At 43.5% G+C, this 24,012-nt stretch overlaps 1 protein-coding gene across 3 annotated transcripts in view; it reads right to left on the bottom strand.

Annotated features, from left to right (window-relative positions):
- The window catches only part of CTIF (cap binding complex dependent translation initiation factor), a 419,064-nt gene that overhangs the window by 40,643 nt on the left and 354,409 nt on the right, over nucleotides 1-24,012 (bottom strand). The window lies entirely within an intron of this gene.

The following is a 24,012-nucleotide window of genomic DNA, read 5'->3' as shown; positions in this document are numbered from 1 at the left end:
AGGGCCCTGCACCTGAGAGCTTAGTCTAGACTCTAGAGCAGGGGTATGCAAACTTCCTGTGCTGCGCCCCCTCCCCCCCACCTGCTTTCCCCCTGTATCGCGCCCCCCCTACCTTTAATGCCACGTCAAATTACGCCGTGTTGCAATCGCGATGTGTGGCCCGAAGCCGGCTCAATTCAGGTAAGTGATTTACAGAGGCCTCGCACTGAAGAGCGTGGGGCCTCTGTAACCGCCGCACCTCCCCAAAACAAAATCTCGCCCCCCCCCCCCCCCCAGTTTGCGCACCCCTAATCTGGAGCAGGGGTGGCCATCTTCAGTCCTCAAGGGCCACCAACAGGCCAGGCATTAGGGATAACCCTGCTTCAGCAAAGGTAGCTCAGTCAGAACGAGCCACCCGTGCTGAAGCAGGGATATCCCTAATCATTCTGACTGAGCCACCTGTGCTGAAGCATTGATAGACTTAAAACCTGGCCTGTTGGTGGTCCGGGAGGACAGGAGTTGGCCACCCCTGGCCTAGAGGAATGAGAGAGAATGTTTGGACAGAAAAGTAAAGTGGCTGCTCATTTTGGGACGGAGTGGACGTCTCAAGATGGCGTATATCGTCAGTCGCACAGCTGATTCCATTACATTTTGAGGGTGGGGATGTAAGGAGGTGTTACATAGCGTGGAGTCTGGTCCATATTGATTGATCTTGAACGGTTTTTACATCACACACCCTGCCCATGTAATGAAAGAAAAATGAAATAGAAAAAGGACCAAAAAAGAAAAGAAAAAGAAATTTTAGGAACGGTCGGATGACCTACACAGTCTTACGTAGAGCGGCCAAAAGAAAATGTTTGCTTTTAATTATGTTATATGTTTGACTGTATATATATATATGCAAATATAAGCATATTTGCTTTCCTGTGGAGGGTTTTTGTCACTTTTTTTACTCACCATAACTTAACTCAGTATTATGTTTTTATATATATATATATATATATATATATATATATATATAAATATATATATATATAAACACACACACACACACATATTTTTTATATAAATAAAAAAATATATATCCACTCACATACACTTTAATAATCTTAATTGTTAACCGCAGTCCTTGCTGAACGGTGTATGCAAATAGGATTGTGTGTATACACTAATGAATAGAGCAGTCCCACAATTAACATCTCCAGTAGTCTGCAAACACCTTCCAAGTGTATCTGACCTGTGGCAGAGCACTTCTTCAGTATGATCCCTGTTTACCAGTTCACCCTATTACATTGGGTATCACTACTGCATCTCCCTCACAGTAATCAAGGATGTGGAATGTTTCAGCCACCCAATCCCTGTTTGTAGCACTGTGCATGGTACTGTAATGTCTCTGTGTGGATCGCTGGGTGGGAATTTCCCTGCACAGTACTGGATCTTCAGATAAGCTCGCCAGCTGCCACCTGGCATGGAGAGCCACCTTTCACCGCTGCCCCTTTCACCACTGCCTACCTCTCCAGACAGGAGCCCGGTTATTGGCCCTTCCTGCATATATTACAGGCATCCCCAGCACGCTTCCTCAATCTCCCCTTAAAGAATGCTGACCGACTTTTCTTCATTCATTTCAGGGAGACCCGCGGATTTAGTGCTTCACCCAAATCAATGGTCTCGCAGACTTCAAAAGGAACCGTATTACATTCAGAACGAGCCCAGTGAAATGTAATCCCGGCAGGGTCTCCAAATCTCAGACATCTAGGGTCGCTGACAGCTACTATTAATGCCTAATCTGTGGCTACTAGAACTTCATCTCAGCCGGCAGCTCCAATGTGCCCCAGGCATCAAAGGGGCAGTCCATGCAAAAAACATAGCAACATGTGTACTGTGAGGAGGACACCCTCAGTGGTTCCGATTCTGTATCCTATGTACAATGTGCGAAAATATCAGTAAAAACATTGTTCAAAAAATACATAGAAAAACTTTTAATTTATTTTTTTAACACTTTATCAATGCAGTGAACGTCCTTACAAAGATTATGGAGCCATAAAACTGCTACTCCACATCACACCTTACAGCCCCCTCCAAGGAAATAGGGCCATATTAACCCAGCAGCGCCACTCCATAAAACACCTTATTGACCATTCATTTGAGTGGGCACTCAAGGGCCATATTTACTGCACGATGCTCGAAAGTGACGTTTGGAGATCTGCTTTCATTTTTTCAAATAGGGGTGGATAGTTGCTTTTGTATAAATCTTGATATGATTTTACTATATTCATTTCTAAATATTTAATATGTTTGGAATTCCATTTATATTTAAAATGTCTTTGTAAATGTGACATCTCGGGTATTGTCAAATTTAAATCTTCTGACTTGTCATTATTGATTTTATATCCAGAAACTTTTCCAAATTCGTTTAGTTGATATTAAAGATTAGGTATGGGGATTAATGGATTAGATAATGACAATATTATATCATCTGCAAAAAGAGATATGTTATATTTTATATCTCCAATCTGAATTCCTTTAATATTTGTATATCTTCTCTAATTGAAGATGCTATAGAAATAAATACATATTATTATAAATAAATAAAGATGGAATAGCTTCCAGATATCTTGGATGGGCAGAATTGCCTCAGTAAAAATTAATATTTTGCCAAAACTATTATATTATTTTCAGACAATCCCAATAAAAGTCCCAATAATTGAACTTAAAAATATCCAAAATAGAATTTTCCAATTTATTTGGAAAGACAAAAGACCAAGAGTGGCAAGATCGGTAATGTTAGCTCACACTGGAGGTGGGGCTATGGGGGTCCCATGCATCATCAAATACTATCAGTCGGCCCAATTGAAACAAGTGGTGATGTGGAACAACGACCCGGCAACGACGTGCTGGCTGGGGATTGAGTTATCTTATGTGAGTGCACTTTCACTGACGTCAGTCCTATGGACTGGGTTAAAAGAGGAAAGACATGTGGAGAAGTTTAAATTAGGATCGATGAGATGCGCATGGGAAACTTGGTCTAAAAACAAAAAAAATATTCACTAAATTCAACTCCATTGTTATTAACGCCTATATTGAATAATCCTGAGTTTAAACCAGGATGCGCAAAAAATACATTCAAACAATTCAGAGAGCTAAATATTACAATGGTAAATGACTTGTAGTAGAAGGGAAACCAATGACATTTAAGGAGATACAAATAAAATATCAAACACATGATATTCCAATTTTTCGTTTTCTTCACATTAGACATTATTTGTTGAAATTATCTCAGAAAGAGAAATTTCCGGATTTTACAAAATTTGAAAGTTTTTCTAAAAAAAAAAGTGTGTATGAAAAGGGGTTTATCTCGAGAATATATGAGGAATTAATTCTAGCAACAACTCCTCAGAATCATAACGATATGATAAAATGGGCTGGAGATCTCAATGTAGAAATAGATAGGGAAACCTGGGAGGATATCTGGGAATCGGCAGCTAAAACTTCAATTTGCACGATAACGAAGGAAAATATATACAACATTAATTTCAACGGTACCTAATCCCGAGTAGGCTGAGCCAGATCTCCCCAGGCACATCAGATTTATGCTGGAGAGGATGTGGCCTGAGAGGAGATATGGTACATATATGGTGGTCATGTCCACAGATTCAAAAGTTTTGGACAATGATCTAGAATATGCTTCAGGAAATTACAGATATAAAAATCCCTCTAGACCCATTAACGTATTTATTAGCAAAGCCCGTCGAAGAAGTGTCTAACCCGATGGGAAAAATGATCTTTATTGTTCTTACACCCAGCCCGTTGCTCTATAGCAGCAGCGTGGAAGAATATAAATGTACCATCGAGATATACAATAATTAAAAGAGTGAATGAAGTTAAATTAATGGAAAAGCTTTCAGCTCAACTAAATAAAAAATGAGATAAATTCTGTTAGGTCTGGGAACTGTGGCCTCCGGTTCTTAGGTAGAGTCCTGATCATGGTTGACTGTTATCCCTTGTTTCTTTAACCTTTTAGCCCTTAAGCATTCCCTCCCCTTCCCATTCCTTTCCTCTCTGGCCCCAACTTTATCTATCCTTTTTCTTTATCTTTTCTATGTTATAAAATAAAAAATAAGAATAATTTGAAATGAAAAGAATCCAAAGAGATTTATATATAAAAATGAAATCGATATGCAACATACAGAAAATAGCAAAGAAAAATTGTTATGAAGATAATTATTTTTTACTAAGATAGATGTATAAATATTGTTCCTTTATCAAAATTGTACATGTAAGTAAGGTGACAAATTTATTTAAGTAAAATAATAAAAAAAAATATTGAAACAAAAAAGAAAATGACGTATGGAGTAGCACTGCTTAGGAAATATGGCCCTATATATCTCCATTACTTATTTGCATCCTGTTCAAAATGTTTTCCCTTTCTCCACTGAATTAAAGCTAATGAAGTGCACCTGTTTGACTAATGAGGGCTTCTTAATTACTATGCAAATTATTTTTTACATGTTAGTTTTGAGCATTAACAAACAGCCTTACCACCAAAAGATATTAGATAAAGAGTGTAAAAACCCTCACAAGCCTTTACCCTGTTACATTTTAACAAATTTGTTTTCACTTTTACCAAATACATTTCACCTAATAAACATGCCACTGCCCTTAGTTCACTTTCATCCTAAGACAAATTGAATAGAGAACTGGGCAAATGTGTCACAAATCAGGGAGGGAGGGAGGGGGGGGAAAGAGAGCGCGCGGGAGGGGGAGATCGCGCGGGACTCTTTTTTGCTAGAATCCCAAGTGACTTATATACCACCCCAAACACACCTTTATACAACATGTGGAGAGATACCTGTGCACACAGGGGAGCACACCTGAGATACCTGTGCACACAGAGGAGCACACCTGAGATACCTGTGCACACAGAGGAGCACTCCTGAGATACCTGTGCACACAGAGGAGCACACCTGAGATACCTGTGCACACAGAGGAGCACTCCTGAGATACCTGTGCACATAGAGGAGCAAACCCGAGATACCTGTGCACACAAGAGGAGCAAACCTGAGATACCTGTGGACACAGAGGAGAACACCGGAGATACCTGTGCACACAGAAGAGCACACCTGAGATACGTGGGCACACAGAGGAGCACACATGAGACACGTGGGCACACATGAGATACGTGGGCACACAGAGGAGCACACCTGAGATACGTGGGCATCTCTCAGACCAAATATTCACTGCAGAGATGTATTGTGAGTGCCACGATGTGAGACGTCCGAGTCGCCAGCTTCTCTGGCACTGACTGGCACGGTATATGTTGGCTTGAAATGCCTCGGATATTGAACAAAGCAATGTTGGTGTTATCAGCGTACTGTGCGCATCTGCCTCTTGTCACTCAATCGCTCGTGTGATAGAGAAAGTCTTCACGCCGAGTTTCCCCGCACTCAGTCGCCAGCAGATGGGATAACAGACAAGGCGGCGGCTGTCAGATTCATTCCATGTATTAGCAGAAAGGATTTGGGGTCCTGTGGACTGTATGACACCACGACAATAAGCCGCAGGAAATCCTGACCTATAATGCAATGGAGTCTTTGGAGGGGGGGGGGGGGGTCATTCAGAAAACTGTAATAGTGTCGATCGGGGCGCTGTCGCACTGACACTTCCATTGACTTCAAATTGGCGTTTCCATGTGACAGGGCCCCGATTGGCAGCATAACAGTTTAATGAATAACCCCCAGTGAGAGAAAATCCTTAAATTCATGTTCAGACTGAGCGGGATTAGAAGGAGCTCATTCAGCAGCAGATGGCTAGTCTCAGACACTAATTCATTAGCCTGGCGGAGTCTGCCGCGCGCACACACACACATCAGGGAAGCAGATAGGATGCAGCAGCAATCACAAGAGCAACACAATAAAGAAAGGAACACATAGGGGCCTATGCAGAGAGCAGCGAATTTTCGAAATTCGCCATTTTTTGGAGATAATCGCGCAGAAAACAGCAGAAAATGGAGATTTCCGAAAAACGCGCCAATTTTTCTTTTCTATTTGTAAAACTCGCCTCGCGGCTGGCGAGAACCGCAATCTCGCCAGTTTAAAAAATATCCGTATGCAGAGAGGCGCGAACGGCATCTAGCGGCTGTTCGCGCCAATAAAATGGCGCGATTGTCTCCGTTTTGCCTCGCCAAAAAAAACTGCCGCTCGCGGCCATTGCAAAGGGAAAAAAAAAGGCGCGAATTTATTTTAACACATTTCTGAAGCGCGCATCTCGCCAATTTAAACTCGCCACACGCATCCATGTTAAACATAGCAGAATTCGCACTTTTCTGCATATGGAGATTAAAACTCTCCAAAAAAGCTACTTTTTAATAAATTCGCCAATTTTAAAATTCGCTGCTCTCTGCATAGGCCCCATTGTTGGGTGGCAAATATACCGCTGTTGGCTAATTCATACTTTGAAGTGTCAGTATATAGCTGCACTCATATTCCTCCTCCAGGAACGCTCCTGAAAATGCAACTGCATGTGCAACCGTTTAGTTTATGTCCCCCCTTTTCAGCAGCTCCCCAAAGCACAGTTATAAGCTGCGGCAGCACAGGGGTTTTTTATAGTTTATTTTCTGTGCGCTTCTCATTAGGATTTCTGGGCAAATAAATATTGGGGGGCTGCAACCACGAAATCCCCGTCTCCCACCTCCACGCCCCGCCTCTGACCAATTCAAGCGGCAGCCAATGTGAAACGCTTATTTATTACTGTAACGCACGCAGGGTTCCTACAGGAGCAGGGCCACTATCACCCCATCGCAGGCAGGGTTCCTACAGGAGCAGGGCCACTATCACCCCATCGCAGGCAGGGTTCCTACAGGAGCAGGGCCACTATCACCCCATCGCAGGCAGTGTTCCTACAGGAGCAGGGCCACTATCACCCCATCGCAGGCAGGGTTCCTACAGGAGCAGGGTCACTATCACCCCATCGCAGGCAGGGTTCCTACAGGAGCAGGGCCACTATCACCCCATCGCAGGGCCACTATCACCCGATGGCAGGCAGGGTTCCTACAGGAGCAGGGCCACTATCACCCCACCGCAGGCAGGGTTCCTACAGGAGCAGGGCCACTATCACCCCATCGCAGGCAGGGTTCCTACAGGAGCAGGGCCACTATCACCCCATCGCAGGCAGGGTTCCTACAGGAGCAGGGCCACTATCACCCCATCGCAGGGCCACTATCACCCCATCGCAGGCAGGGTTCCTACAGGAGCAGGGCAACTATCACCCCACCGCAGGCAGGGTTCCTACAGGAGCAGGGCCACTATCACCCCATCGCAGGCAGGGTTCCTACAGGAGCAGGGCCACTATCACCCCACCGCAGGCAGGGTTCCCACAGGAGCAGGGCCACTATCACCCCATCGCAGGCAGGGTTCCCACAGGAGCAGGGCCACTATCACCCCATCGCAGGCAGGTTTCCTACAGGAGCAGGACCACTATCACCCCATCGCAGGCAGGGTTCCCACAGGAGCAGGGCCACTATCACCCCCCTCATTCAGGAGAAAGGAACGTTTATGTCTCTGATTGGGTTGTTGGGATCAGTCAGAAGTGGAGCACGGATTTAAATTTAAAAAAATGGTTCTAGATCAGCAAGATACACCAACGAGAAGCAATATACAGTGCTCATTTATACAAGAAAAGTCATTGTAAAAGAAAAACTGCATCTATATGCTTCACTGGCATATGAATGTTTATAAATATCATATTTTGTTTGTTGCATTTATTGTATCATAAGTATTATACTGTATGTATTATATTGTACTAGCTTTTGTGCCCGGGGAATGTAATATTGAATACATCTCACCGCCCCCTCTCCCCCCCCCTGCTGCCGGCACATCTCCCCCCCCACCCCCCTCCCGTTGGTACATCTCCCCTCGCTGGCAGCAAATGTACCCACCCCCCCGTCCGTTGGTACATCTCCCCTCGCTACCGGCACATGTCCCCCCGCTCGCTGGTATATCTGCCCCCCAGCTAGCTGGCACATCTCCCCCCACATACACAGCCCCGATCCAGGCAAGGACACGCCCCCTCCCTTAGTAGCCCCGTCCCCTGCTCTAACAGATTTCCTGGACAGTCGAGGGAAAATTAGAATGTCCATAATTTGGGAGGTGAGTCACATTGGAAGCTCAAAATAGTTGCGTTGACCTACAAATCCGCAGCAGAATGTACAGTGAAAGTTTCGAGGTGCTACATGGTGCCATTTCTGAGATTTCAATGCTTCGGACATACAAACATACAAACAGACGGAAAACAAACTTAGAATTATAGTATAGATGTTAGGCTTACAAGAGGCCTAAGCCTCCACGCTTGGGGAGGCTGGTGCAGCGCCTCCACCCGGGAGAATCCCAGCTTTGGAGGAATAGCCCTTAATGGGAGCCGGTATACCTATATGGTATACCTCAAATAACCACAATCAAAACAACGTATATGCAACACACTTTACTATGGTCCCATGGCGCTCCCGGAATACAATTTACACACCATAAACAATATCCAGTAGGTAACAACAACCGTAATTGTCCCCCCAGTACTGATGGTGCCCTGGCACCTAGAACCCGATGTCCAATAGAGCAATCCCACTCAAGGAGATATGTGAGGGCAGCACTATCCTCCCACATGTAGTGTTGGTGCACATAGGTACCTTCCTGAGTACTCGTGTACACCAGTTTATACCTAAGACAGGGGAGCGCAAATTGGGTCCGCAAGATTTTTTAGGGGGGGCGCTTTAAATTAATGCCGGGGGATCGCGTGAGACCTCAGCAACTTCACTTACCTTGTCTTTGGCGACGTATCACCATGGCAACACGGGGTCACGTGACGTCACATGACCACACAGCGTTATTTGACGCCGAGAGCCGGAGACAAGGTAAGGGGGAGAGGGGGCCGAGCAGGGAGGGAAGCAGGCATTGTGCAGCAGAGAAAGATTGTGCACCACTGACCTAAGATATGCTGCCTCTGTGATCCCACGATACAGGGCCCCCGACAAAATCCCCTCTTGCCTTACGTCCGGTAGCACCGCTTGGCCGTTCCACCAGGCCTGGGGAATCCTACTCTGCGGTTCTGTCTGCTTCGCTGGTTCTTACACACTAAAGGGCAGGTCCCTTACTATGGGCCAGCCCTACAATACTCCACTACGGTGTAGGGGGAAACTAGCTGGGGCCTACGGGGAACGGGTCTGGCCTAGCCCAGGTGCTTGACTAGCTCCCTGGACAATACCTCTCCCTTCGCCGGCCCCGTCAGGACTGAGCACGCCACCTCCTATCCGCAGGGAAAATCCTGAAGAGCCAGGACCTCCTCTTCCTGCACCGCCAACCCCAAGATGGCCGCTGCCTTACACACAGTCCCTATGTATGTGGCTGTGCCAACCACAACATGGCCGACGCAACTCACACAAACCCTCCCGAGCGAGGGGACCATTGCCAGGGAGGAGGCAAGGGAGGGTACCCTGGTATGTATGTATGTATATATATATTCGTATGTGTATGTATATATATATATATATATATATTTATATAGAGTCCACAGTGTACTCAGCGCTTTATAATATAGGGAATTATAATACAATAAGTGCAACAGACAAAATCAAACAATAGGAAAGTAAATCCCTGCCTCGGAGAGCTTACAATCTAAGTGCTATGTTGGGAGATTTACAGAAACAGCAGGTGAGGGAATAATAATAGCAGCATGTTCATGTATAGCGCTGCTAGTTTTACGTAGCACTTTACAGAGACATTTTGCAGGCACAGTCCCTGCCCCGTGGAGCTTACAATCTATGTTGTATTTTGCCTGAGGCACAGGGAGATAAAGTGACTTGCCCAAGGTCACAAGGAGCCGACACTGGGAATTTAACCAGGCTCCCTGTGGCAGTCGGTGTCTTTACTCACTGAGCCGCTCCTTCTCCCTGAATAAGTGCAGTAGATGGCAGTGCTTGGCCACAATGGTTGGTAGGGGCGAGTGTGGGACAGCAGCCGGGAGGGCAGGTTATTGGAAGGCTTTCTTTAAGAGGTGAGTTTTTCAGCAGGACTGTATGGCAACCTGTACAATGGCTATTTTTAGAACTCAGAAACTCACATTTTCATTTCAGACACCTTTCTGCATGTTACTAAGGGGCCTTATCACTGAAGACATCAGAAGAAAACCTTCAGCATGGCAATAAAATATAAATAAGAGAGAACAGGCTTCAAATATTGTGCAAAAGCAATACGATTTTACTAACCTCCCCTAACCATGCTTACTTATTCTGAAAAAAGTCCATTAATGGACTAATATATGAATGATTGAATTCAAGTTTATATTTGATCCATATATCAGCCTGCACATATTTGACCCTTTAGGCCGAGTTTCCACACGCTGCGGATATAAAGAGTGCCATTTGCCATTATGTTTTTAATTGGCTTGGGGTCTAAACATATCTTCGATTTAAAAACCCAGGCAGCCGTGAGTATGCTGCGTGGGCGAGTGTCAGCCGTGAGTATGCAACGTGGGCGAGTGTTTTCATCTTCTTCCAACTCTAGAACACCACGGTAAGCTGGACCGTTTTAACAAAAAGTAACATTGACAATAGCAAAGCCCCCCCGCTCCCCCCCCCCCCCCCCCAGAGCCCCGAGGGAGTCACAGGAGTGGAAATGACATTTAATATGCTGATATTCAATATGCTGTTTTTATTCCGTTTGTGTGCCAAATATACACGCAGAGCTATTGCTGGCTGTGCCTCCTTCTCAGCAACTGAAAGTGATGGCTGACTGGAGGTGGATCAGTGAAAGATTTGGACTGTCACACCCTGAAATGCTGACCTGTAATTCACCAGCCTAGGGATGGATAGAGATTCTTCTCCATTTAAAGCCATTTTTTATTTATAGAGGAGAGAAGAACTTGATGTTTCTTTTATTGGAGCTGTCGAGGCAGGGCAGGACGGGGGTATAAATAATCTGCAAGTGCGTTAGGTTCACGGCAAGTGTGTCCTTCTCCCAACTTTACCACGGGTTACACAACATGCCAGCAGCCTTGCAGTCTCGTGGATGTCGGAAGATAATGCCATGGAGAACAAAACCTTACTTGAAGGTTATACCCAGTGCATTCATGTTTAAAAGGTGCAGCCGCCGCCAGCAGGATATAGTAGGGAGGCAAAGAGTTACAACATTCAGACACCAACTACCGTCTCCGAAACCTTCTCCACAAGCATTTCATAATGGAAGATACGTTTACAGGCGCAATTACAGCAAAAAATGATCCTTAGCTGGAAAAGAATAGCAAAGTAATCCATCCCCCCCTTTTTTTAAATTCTTCCGCGAATTTTTTTTAATTTAATCATAGCCACAAAAATATTTAAATTGTACATTATGGGCTGTAACGCTGCATTGCTAGATGGCCAGAAACACATTGTTGTATGTATGAAAGTAAGTATGTATGTGTGTATGTATGTATGTATGTGTGGATATGTATGTGTGTATGTATGTATGTATGTGTGTATGTATGTATGTATGTGTGTATGTATGTGTATGAATGTATATGTATGTGTGTGTATGTGTGTATGTATGTGTGTATGTATGTATATGTATGTGTGTGTGTATGTATGTGTGTATGTATGTATGTATATGTATGTGTGTGTGTATGTATGTATGTATGTGTGTATGTATGTATGTATATGTATGTGTGTATGTATGTATGTATGTATGTATGTATGTATGTGTGTGTGTATGTATGTATGTATGTATATGTATGTGTGTATGTATGTATGTATGTATGTATGTATGTATGTATGTATGTACAGTGGCTTGGAGAAGTATTCACCACCTACCACTAATCTCACAAATGGTTGAATTACAAATAATGTATGCAAATGTTTTTTTTTTTTTTTTTTTTCAAACTAACTATTTTTATTCAAAGTTACAGAGCTGTAGTGATTAAAACTGAACACTGTTATATGACGTCTATTTTGATCTGGTTTTGCTGATTGGCCGGCCAATCAATTGAATAGCAATTCTACTTGGGAAATAAAGTGCACTAAAAATGAAGGGTTAGTACAAAATAATCCAGAGTGGGGGATACCGAGCAGAGCACCCCGCCGGACGCCCACTGGGAGGCAAACTCTGAAACCGTCCCAGTGGACTCGGCGTACGTGTACTCTGCCCGGATACGGGAGCGCAACCACGATGTTTGTTGGGACCTCCCTCTCCAGACACTGTTTCCTGATCTGGCTAGCTTAGCCAATGCCAGGAGCAGGTTGATGAGGCTTATTGATCCAGGACACTGGGCACCCAAAAATAAAAAGGTGAGGGGAAAAGTGCAGCCAGAACTGCAGGAGAAGGCCCCTCAAGGTGGATAAGAGGGGCTGCAGTCTGGCACAGTTAAAATAAATATGATACACGGACTCCCGCTCGCCACAGAAGGGGCAGGTGGCGGGGGAGTCCGTGAAGTGGGCCAAGTACTCTCCCGTGCTCAGTGCACCGTGGAAGACTCTCCAACTCAAATCCCCGGCGGGACGGGGAACCAACTCTGAACAGAGTTCCCTCCACCGGGGCCTCTCGCCCTTGCAGGAAGAACCCACCTCCAGATGGTATCAGGGCGGGCGACAAGGGCGAGGTAGTGCACTGTATGGAGCACGGGAGAGTACAGGCCTTTCCTAGCATGCCACGGAAACATGGTGGTGACATGTCCACCAACCTGCTGAGGTTGGGGAGAAGAGGTGCTTGAGGGGGTTGCCGTGGCTTTGGTCCCACGCAAAGATCCAAAGAGCTGGGGGTGATAGGTGGGCAGAGCTCTCCGGTCTGCAATACCCCCTTGATGAAGGTGCGTGAATCGGGGTGGATGGCATCTTTAATCTCCTGGATCAGCCGATGAGGGATGCGCACAGTAGGCAGACCCATATGGTGCGCGAGCACCTCTGCCCCTACCCAGTCCCATCGTTAATAGTTCAGGAGATTCCCTACTCTAGTCACCCGTGCCAGGATTAGTTGGCAGCAGATATAGGGTGAATCCAACATCCGAGCCCTAACTGCTGGATTAAACAGCAGGGGCTCGATGAGGAAACCAAACCCCACCGCCGCCTGTCCTTTCCTGGTCGCAGAGACCAGGCTCCAGGCCCTTTGAAAGTCCCACTAGTATGCCGGCAGCACTGAGAAGTCTCTACCAAACCCCTCGGACTTGATGATAAACAGTTGCTGGTCATACTCCATATTGCGCAGCTGGTGAAAGAAACTGGTCGCCAGCTGGCACCACTGCGGAGACGGATCTGCGAATGGGTATCTCTGCAGGTATTGGAGACAAAAAGTGTGTATCTGGGAGCGGACACACACCACTCCCTGCCCACCCTCTCCCAGAGGGAGGCACGCAACACCCACAGAAACCCAATGCTTCCCTATCCAAAGGAAGTCCAGCAACTTCCTCTGGATATTGCTGACAAATTCAGGGGTTGGACCCATGGCTATCAGCCGGTACACAGCTGACTGACCACCAGCTGGTTGATCACCAGAGTCCTTCCCCTGAGGAGGAGGAAGAGGAGGAAGAGGAGGTAAAATGTCAGCAAAGGAAGAAAAAGAGTGAAAAATACTGCTTGCAAAAGTATTCTGCCACTTAAGTCAGTACTTGGTAGAAGCACCTTCTGCAGCAATTACCGCTACTAGTATTTTTGGATCGGTCTAGCTTTGCACAGTAGGATGGTGACATTTTTGCCCATTTTTCACTTGAAAATTGATCCAGTTCTGATATGTTTTTTGAGGATTGTCCATGGGCTGCAATCTTGAAGTCTCGCCATAAATGTTCGATTGAATTAAAGTCAGAACTTTGACAGTACTAATCAATAACATTCATTCTCTTCTTGTTCAACCACTGGCTTTGGCTTCGGGTCATTGTCCTGCTGAGACGTGAATCTCCTCCCCAGAGTCTTGGCTGACAAAGAGCTTTTCCTTAAGGATTCACCTGTACTTTGCCCATTCCGTTCTCCCCTCTATCATGGAAAGCTTCCCAGTCCCTGCTGAAGAGAAGCCTCCTCATAACATGATATTCCCACCACCATGCTTTACAGTTGGGATGGTGTTAACTGGGTGATGTGCAGTGTTGAGCTTGCACCCGACGTAACACATGGAATGTAGACCAAAAAGTTACATTTTTGTTTGCGAAGAAACATATAGATGATACTGCAGACATATGGAAAAGGTTTTTTTTTTTTTATTCTTTATTTATAGTTCGCATTTTAGAACAATTAACATATACAATACATTAGAAAACAATACAAAATGTAAATAATAAATACAATCACAAAAACAAATAAACAAAAACAGATTAGATTAAAATAAAATCTACAAACAAGTCCAACCCAAATGTATTAATCCAAATTGTCCCTATAATTCCTACTATGGCAGATATTTCCTCTTTAACGCTTTTCACGGTGTTCTTTTACCAGGGAACTCTGACCATGGCCGCCAGAGGAGTTCCAGTTTTAATCTTGTGTCAGTGGTTATGTATGACGATTGTTTCATCTTCACAACCTCCCATACTCTCGATTCCCATTGTTCTATAGTGGGCGCCTCCAGCTTTTTCAAGTTGGCAGCAATAGCACCTCTTGCTGCGTTTAGCATATGTAGTAGTAGATTTCCTAATTCTGTGCCCTTTGACCCCTTCTCTGTTTAGCAGTGTAATACTTGGGTCTTTTGGGATTCTAATCTTGGTAATATTACAAATCTGCTCCCCTATCATATCCCAAAACCGCTTTATTTTCTTACACTTCCACCAAATATGAAGCATTGTTCCCACCTCCTGACATCCTCTCCAGCACTTATTAGACGTTCCTGGGTAGCATTCTTTCCATTTCTGTGGTGTGTAATACCACCTGTACATTATCTTATATGCGTTTTCTAAAATATTCATTGATATCGAGGAAGAGTCGGCATTACTCCACATTTGTGTCCATTCGAGTGAAGAGTATTCCCTACCCAGCTCCTTTTCCCAAGCTAATACAAAACCTGGCTTAGTTTCAGCATTGATCTCCAATAATGTTCTGTAGATATAGGATATATTGTGCCCACTTGCACCCAACAAAACCAGCACTGTTTCAAAAGGATTCCACGTCCTCAGCGCGTTTTTATTAATTCTTTTTTTGTGTTCATGTAATGTAGAATTTGCATATATTGCCATCTCTCCCCTTCTTTAAAATCAAACCGGTCCTGAAAATATTTAATCTCTCCCACTTCCATCAGGTCTCCTAGTCTAATTAACCCCGCTTGACCCCACTTTTCAAATATTCTGGGATCCAACCCTGGGAGAAAGTCGGGGTTCCCACATATTGGAGTGAGAGGGGATGGGAACGTGAAAACACTCATCCTTGGACATTTCATCCCATGCAGATAGCGCTGCGCCGATAGTAGGGTGTTCGTAAAGAGCTTTAGGACGATCTGTCTTCCTGAGCCATGGAGCCTTATTTGAGTCTATATATTTGCAATAATTATTTTCAATTTCCACCCAGAATTTGTTTTTAGTACAGTGAGACCATTCAAAAAGAGCGTTCACTTGTGTAGCGAGATAGTATTTGTTGATATTCGGCAGACCAAATCCACCTTGTGATAATTGTCCCGGAACAAATCTCTACTTTTGGCATTATAGTTGTACCTAAATATTTTATACTCCTGTTCTTCCACTCGAAAGGGAAGTTTTCATTAACTTGGGTCGCCAAGTCTGCTGGAAGGCTTATGTTTAGGGACTCTGTTTTTGTTAAATTGATTTTCAAATTAGATGCTGAACTATATATACCCAAAACACCCATTATATTGGGCAACAAAACCAGTGGATTCGTTATTATCAGAAGAATATCATCCACATATATTACAATCTTATGTTCTTTCTCACCTATTTTTGGAAAAAGGTTTTGTGGTCAAACGAGACAAAAAAAAATTACAATTTTTTTATTTTTGTTTTGGTATTTTGGCATTTTTGGTAATTGGTTCAATTAATAAATACAATGCTTTTTAAAATGAATTTGGAAAAGTTTGGAATGCTTTATTTAAAATTAAATTTCTTGTTTATCCATATTGAAGATTTTAATGCCATTTAGTTTAGTAATCTGTCTAAATTTGCTTAATTATTTTAAGGTTTTTAAATTGTTATGTATTAATTGTGATGCTATTCGTCTGTTCAAGGTTGGAACAAGTTCTGTTACTCTTAAATGTGGGGAGTTTCGTTGCGTAAGAAATGTATGGATTAATTAAAATTGTATATTTAATGATTCTGCAACTATAAATGTATAAGGGTTATTAAGTGGTTTTATGGAGTTCTTGTTGCTCAATTGTTTTCATCAATTACACCTGTGCCAAACTGGGTCCTAGGGCAGGTTGTGGGCTGATGCCCTGGGTTGTTTTGGGCAGATGGCGTAATGCCCGGTTGGTTGGTATTACCATGGTGGCTGAACTGGTTATTCGGCCAGCAGGAGGGGGATGGTGGTGTGGTGGTAGTGGGGGTCACGACTCACGTGTATGCATGGGCTCCTGGCACAGCCAAGGGTCGGTCAACGGTTATATGCATATGTTGCAGTTAAATAAAGCTGTGGCCGTTATACCCCATATACAGTGTGGCGTGTTGTCTGTGTCTGTTAATGGGGTGGAGGAATAATGGGGCATCTATAGGTCATGTAACAGAGTTCACCAGCTACATTATAATAATTAGTGCTCACCGTCCCCTGTACACCATCTTTCAAAGCCAATGATAATTGTCCTACGTCTCTTGCTCTTTTAATGTGAGGGTCCCATGTAGCCAGTCCCAAAAATATTTATTTTATTAAAATTTACTTTACTTTCATCCCTCTTTTTCATAAGACGTGACACATTGAAATCCAATTATAGAGAAACATAGAATTAAAGTAATTTTTGTGGTGCCTATTAAAAATGCCTGTTGTGTGCGGCTGGTAATTTAACTCTACAAACACTCTCTCGCGCCTTAAACCTTTTTACCTCGCTTCCCCCTACCTGTGGATCTCCGTTACACTCAGTATACGGCAAGCACCCTCTCTCCCCACCTTCAAGTCAAACCTTAATACTCACCTCTTAAATGAAGCATCCTAACAGGCTAGACTCACAGCTACTGTCCCACACCCACAGTCACTCCTACCACCCATTGTGGCCAAACACTGCCATCTACAGCGCTTATCCCCTCACCTGTCTCCTAACAATGCACTTAGATTGTAAGCTCTACGGAACGGGGATTTACTTTCCCATTGTCTGATTTTGTTTTAATGCACTTACTGTATTATAATTCCATGAACTGTGTTGTCTCTTTTGCAAGGCGCAGAGTACACGGTGTGCGCTATATAAATAAAGATATAAATACATACAAATAAAAACATAAATAATAATTTAAAAGTGACCTATTTTCGTACTAGAAATATTCCTGCAAAGAAAAGTAACTGCTGCCATTTCAAAAGTGGTCAAAATGAATTGGAATTTTTTTTATTGTACCGGAGTGCTACAGCACAGCAGGAAAAAAAAGTAAAGAATCAGTGTGTATATATATATCCAGTCAGTCAATCTCATATGAGATGATGCTCATGGAACAGCTCATGGAAATGCTCATGGAACAGCTCATGGAACGATCAGAAATCCTCCCATCGAATCTTGACATTTAGTCTTGAAATGGTGTATTCCTTGTAATGATGCCTCCAAGAGAACAGAGGGGCAATGTGATAGTTCACAACAATATAGTTCTTTCACTGAACCACGATGAAGTCCAGCAAATGTCTCGATACACAAGCCGCTCGTGGCAGCGTGATGATGTAATGCGTCACAGCATCCGGGTCCCTACGCGTTTCGTCATACAGCGTGACTTCATCAGGGGTGTGAAGTGTCGGAGTTATCATACACCTTTTATAGCCTGCAATGGCTTATGGAATCGGCGTGAATTAAGTATTGTGCTCCCATTTGCAGAGCAGTTCATATTTATGTAAAAAACCTCACATATTAAAGTTAGATATAACAAATATCAGACTGAAAACAGAACATAATTGAGTGTGTTTAAACATATAGCAACACTCAAAACAGCAATTGAATACGACAACAGAAGCCATATGATATATAATTATTATGTTAAAAATGAGTAAATATAAACAAAATATGTATGTGCAAGAAATTGATTATGCCTGCCACAATGACGTGACAACCTTAAACATAGTGGAAATGGGTAAAAAGGGAAGCGGACAAAGACAGCCAATGGGGGGAAGGGGGGAGAAAGGAGGGGTGGGTAGGACCATAATGGGGATGATTAAGGAAAATTATATTGATAAACAATATATATGAAAATGTGTAAAAAGTGCCAACAAAATAGGGCACATTTATAGAAGGACATGGGTAAGGATAATAAAAAGTGGATATTGATAACCACATATTGATCAATAAAAACCATCAACAAATATATATATTTATATATATATATATATATATTGATATCCATATGGACGGACAAGATGGGGATAGGCATGGAGAATGAAAGAGAGAGAAGGGAAGGAAACAAAGGGGAAGGGAAAACAAGAAGGGAGGGAACAGATACAAAAGAAATAGTGAGGGGATAAAAAAGAAAAACAGAGTAATACAGTATCAGAAATTACAAACCCACAAAGCAGAGAATAACAAAAAACAGTATTCACAAGAAGCCAGTATTTGGAAGATCTCTATACCAATGAACTGGTGTCAATGCACTCGTTGAAAACGGCAGGGGCCAGCGTACCCATCATATAGATCCAAAAGGACTCCCTTCTGCACAGGCTCTTGAACCTCCAAAAGAAAGGGGGGAACATGCTCAATTCCCATTACGGTCAGAAGCCCCGGATTCTTATTATGGAAGAGACTAAAATGTCTGGATTCGCTGTGTGTGATAAGCCACCTTGCCACATTTCTCCTGTGTTCCAAATATCTAACATTGAGAGAACGTATAGTTCTCCCAAAGTCCCAATGTATTGCATCCCACAAGGATCCGTTTGTGTGTCTGTGTGTGTGTGTATATATATATATATGTACCGTGTTAGCCAAACGTAATAATCAAAACCAAATAGTCTATACCGTTCTGTGGTTAACAAAATGCTTTTATTTGTGCGAGCTTTCGAAAGTAAAAACCTTTCTTGCTTTATCCATTGTAACATCGCTGGAAGCAGAGATCAGTGTATCTCGAAAGTTCGCACACATAAAAGCATTTCGTTAGCCACAGAACGGTATCGACTATTAGTTTTTAATTTTATATATATAAATATACACAGATATATATACGCACGCACGCATATACATACACACACTTCCCATTTATGAATGGGGGAGGGGGGGAGGCGGGAGGGGTTGTTCTTGTGATTCACCAATAGAATATAGCATTTGTTTTCTTTCCCCCTAAATACAAGTAAGAAGTGAATGGAAAGTGAAGAAATCTCCTGCATTTTGCTGCCGAATGTCTCTGCATTGTTTCCCCATATGTTGGCCATTATGACACATACATGTAGCAAATGTACCTATGAATCAGTGGTGACTGCAGCTTTAAGGCCGATAGGAAAACTGCAAACAAGCTATAGGAAGAAACATGTGAGGTTTCCTGAGCAAAAGAGTGGAGCTGGACTTCGCAAAGCTGATAATAGCTCCATCTATTGGAAAGCAGTGCAATACGTCAGCACCTTGCTTCACATTATTGCCCAAGGGCATAGATCTCCTTTTCTGTTGTCTCTCCTCAAACACGGATTAGAAAGACCAACAGAAACGCTACCTTATTAGGGCAGGACGCCCGCCTCACACTGTGCTCTGCGTCCGGGTATATCACCGCTGGATATCATAGCGTTTGTCTATTTATATGGCAAACCAGACACAATATGGTTATTGTGGGTTAAAGTGTCTGTACAGTGGAGGGTTTTGTCTCTTTTTTTGTGCCAACTGTACCCTCATCTCCCAGACACAATGCAGAGCCAGCGACAACATCAAGCTAGAGAGTCCAACAGGACAAAACTCATATTTGTTTTTTTAAAGCTTTACTAGTTCTGTTCTTCTTTAATCCAGGCTTTGGCTGCATATGGTGCTTAAGGCAGAGTTTATAGTAATGGCTACGGTGACGTCACACGTCGCCATAGCGATAGTTGCACGTCCGGTTCTGGGGACATCGGGAGCTGACAGGGGGTGTGGCGGCGGTTCACCCTCATTGGCTGAACCGCTGACATCGCTCTCCAAGACAAAATCCCTCGTCTTCAGAGCTTCAGGTCGCTACGCTGCGCCGTCGCGGTCGCACCCACCATGGGCACCCGCGACAGACTTCAAGTATTTGTGACGGCGCAGTGCGCCGTCGCCGTAAGTATATGCACGACCTAACAAAGCAGGCTGAAGCGTTTTAGGAAGATCCTGTAAAAAGGGAGGGTGAGGAGGGGTAGCTAAAATGTACCATGCCCACGTCCAGAATATTGATCTGCGCCGTTCTAAGGTACCAGTGTGATATGATGATGGACAATAGAAAGACAGAAGGACTTCAAAGTCTCCATTGTGTGTGTCATTGATGATGATTTCTGCCAGTGGATTTATGGACCCAAATACATGGTTCCGCATTACACTCTTGGTCATCATCCCTCTAGTCTAAATAAACTAAACCATTCGTCATTTTATTTTATTTTATTCACCCCTACAGGAGAGATCCATCTTTTCAGAGTTTGAGTCACGTGAAAGAAAGTAACATATAATCCATTAAAACTAGAGATGTATGTATGTATGTATGTATGTAAGTCTTTATTTATATAGCGCCATTAATGTACATAGCGCTTTGCAGCAGTAATACACGTGACAAATCACAAATATAAGTAATACAAATAACACATAATGGGAATAAGCGCTTTAGACATAAAAGTAACATTTAGGAAAAGGAGTCCCTACTTCAAAAAGCTTACAATCTAATTGGTAGGTAGGAAGAACGTACAGATACAGTAAGAGGGCCTTCTGGTAAGTGCGTCTGCAGGGGGCCAAGCTTTATGCATCATGTGATAGTATTAGCCACAGTACTACTCATATGCTTTGTGTGGCAGGTGTGTTTTATGGTTGGTCTTAAAGGTAGATAGAGAGGGTGCTATATAACAACCAACTAGATGCAGACGAAGCTAAAGCTATAAGTAAGTATAGATATAGGATAAAGTATCTGTTGTCTAAATTTAGCATAGGTTGAACTTGATGTCTTTTTTCAACCTCATCTACTATGTAACTATGTAACTATATTGGAAGGTGCATGTAAAGCATATACACATTAAAGTCCCCTTTGTTACACATCCCGACCAAGACCTACATTCTAAAAACCAGTGTTCGACAAACCTATACATTTGCACGCCACGGGCGAGTGGATTTAACATCGTGGCGAGCTCCTATTGGCCCAAGCAGCACACGTGTGGTGCTAGGTGGCGAGTAGATTTTTTTTGTTCGGCGAGTAGATTTTTTTGGTGATTTTTCGACCACTGCTAATAACTACAGAGAAACTTCACTTTTGGAATATGAAGGGTCCACAGCTGTTTTTATTTTTATACGCACTCAAACAAATAACAAAAGCTACAATTTAAACATTAACATAACAATTAGCCTAATGAAACTCAGACTTTGCCAGTCTAGCCATACTAGTTCATCCCCTCTCTGCCATCCATCCGAAGGGAAACCTGGCTGTATGGAGCAACAGCCCCCCACCCAGCCTGAGACCTGCCGTTACACCCTCCACTCAAATCCCACTACTTGGTTCCTAGTCATAGTAACACATTTCTGTTTCAATAGCCTACTGCTCGCAATGACACTATACCCCAAAATGCTATACTATACTAACCCAAAAGTTTTAATTATAATATTCTGACTATTCAGCGTGTTTTCCATGTTCGGTGACGGTGGATGTTCTTAAATTACTTTCAATGCACCTGTCACCTTTGCTGTCAAACCAAAATGGTATAATTGTCCCATCTCTAACCCGTTTTCCACATTCTCACGTTTAACCCGCAATCCGCCATGATCACCAATCAGCCATTTAAAAGAAATCTTGAATCCTTTAACCACTTTTTACCAGACTTTAGCCATACCAATAAGCCTTCCAAAACCAGTCACCTGTATTACTGCAAATACATTATTACTGGGGGCCCTGATTCCTGCTGTCATGTCCCTGTCTCCACACAGCAGGTGTGAAAAATCCACAGATCCTCACAGTTTGCAGTTTCTCGTGAGAAATGTAATCTATTCTAATTTTCTAAAAACTGCCTTAAAACTTGTCCTTGAACACCTCAGTGTGGAGTTTCGATATCATCCATTACTCAGGTAGGTTCCTCTCTCAGCTCTGTTATACGCTGCATGTAGTGCTTAAGGGTTACTGTGCTTTTCACATTGGGCTTTGAGTAGGGTTGCCAGGTATCCAGTATTGAACCGGACTGTCCTGTATTTGGACACTCTGTCCAGAAGAAAATTAGAGGTTATACTGTACATGTATGTGGTCAGGTCACATACTGTAGTGACCTGACCAACTTGGGGGGCCGTGGGATTTCCCCGAGCAGTACTGTTGCTAGGGCTGGGCAGCTTCCTCCATCCTGATTGGCTCCTGCTTGGTAATGCAGTCAGGAGCCTGAGGAGAGGAGGAAACAGCATGGAGCAGAGAGAGAGGTGTGTGTGTGTGCGCGCGTACATGTGTGTCTCCAGTGCGTCTCACCCTTGTATCCAGTATTTGTGGAGATGCCATCTGGCGACCCTAGCTTTGAGGTGTACAGTAAATCTGCAACCCTGTTACACAGATGTTAAATTCTCTGTTACAGTGCATAGAGAATGTTATATTTGTGGTTTTCAGTGTATTGTAAGTAGGACTACAACTCTCATCTAATAAAAAACATTTGCCAAGACTTGCCAATAAAAAAAAAAGATGTGTTGATTAGTTACAGTGAAAATACAATTAACACTAATTGAGCAAATGCCATACTGACATCTTAACCTTGCAGCAAAGTACCCTCCCTCCAATGCCTAAAAGAAGCTCACCATGACCCATGCTGGAAGGTCGCTTTTGCTATAGTAATGGTATAGTATACTGTTATGTTCGCAGTTATACTGAAACACTTCATTACTTTCTTCCATGCACACTTACTAGACACAGGTAAGTATGACACAAACGTATTTATTTAATCTAACAGGGTAGTTAGTGATTCGCCTCAGGAGCTGCATAGACAGGGTGACCATATTTGTCCCGTGAAAAACCAGGACAAATGTCGCACATAAGCCAACTGTGCATGTGCAAGTGGTGAGCGCCGACTGCGTAGGCGTGAACGGTGAGCGATGACTGTGCATGCGCGATCGGCACTTGCCGACAGCTTGGGCGCATGCGCGATCGAAGCTTGTCAAGTGCCGATCGTGTATGTGTGGACAGCGCCGATAAAAACCAGGGAGGTGTGGGGGGCGGGACAATGGCTAGAAAAGTCAGGATAAGGGAACTGCTGCGCACCTATAATACACAAATATATAAAATACAAATACCGGTGCTCCTGGTTCAGGATTCTCTGTGTGGTAATCCAATAATAGCTGGAAATGGTGGAAAGAGCAGGGCACTGCGGATTTTAGAATGCAAATGTATTGGTAATAGATACTGACGTGACGTTTCGGCCTTACATGGCCTTTATCAAAAGCAAATGCTTTTGATAAAGGCCATGTGAGGCCGAAACGTCAAGTCAGTATCTATTGGCAATAAATTTACATTCTAAAATCCGCAGTGCCCTGCTCTTTCCACCATTTCTAGAAAAGTCAGGACCCTGGGCAAAAAAATGGGACTGTCCCGGCTAAACCGGGACATCTGGTCACCCTATGCATAGAGCTGTATCTAGCTGGTTAGAACTCATCCATCCAAGATGGCTGTCATGTCACATCTTGTCTACCTCAGTCATCACTAAGGAAGGTAATTGCGAAACGCGTTTGATGAATTCTGGCCAGTGTAAGCCACCATACTCCTAGAAACCGGCAACTGACGAATCAGCTAACTCCTGATCAACCTCTGAGACGCTGCGCAAACCGG

The sequence above is a fragment of the Ascaphus truei genome, chromosome 1 (assembly GCF_040206685.1).
Source record: "Ascaphus truei isolate aAscTru1 chromosome 1, aAscTru1.hap1, whole genome shotgun sequence".
Lineage (NCBI taxonomy): Eukaryota > Metazoa > Chordata > Amphibia > Anura > Ascaphidae > Ascaphus > Ascaphus truei.
The sequence above is the reverse complement of the archived record's forward strand: the minus strand, read 5'-3'. Positions and strand labels throughout refer to the sequence as shown.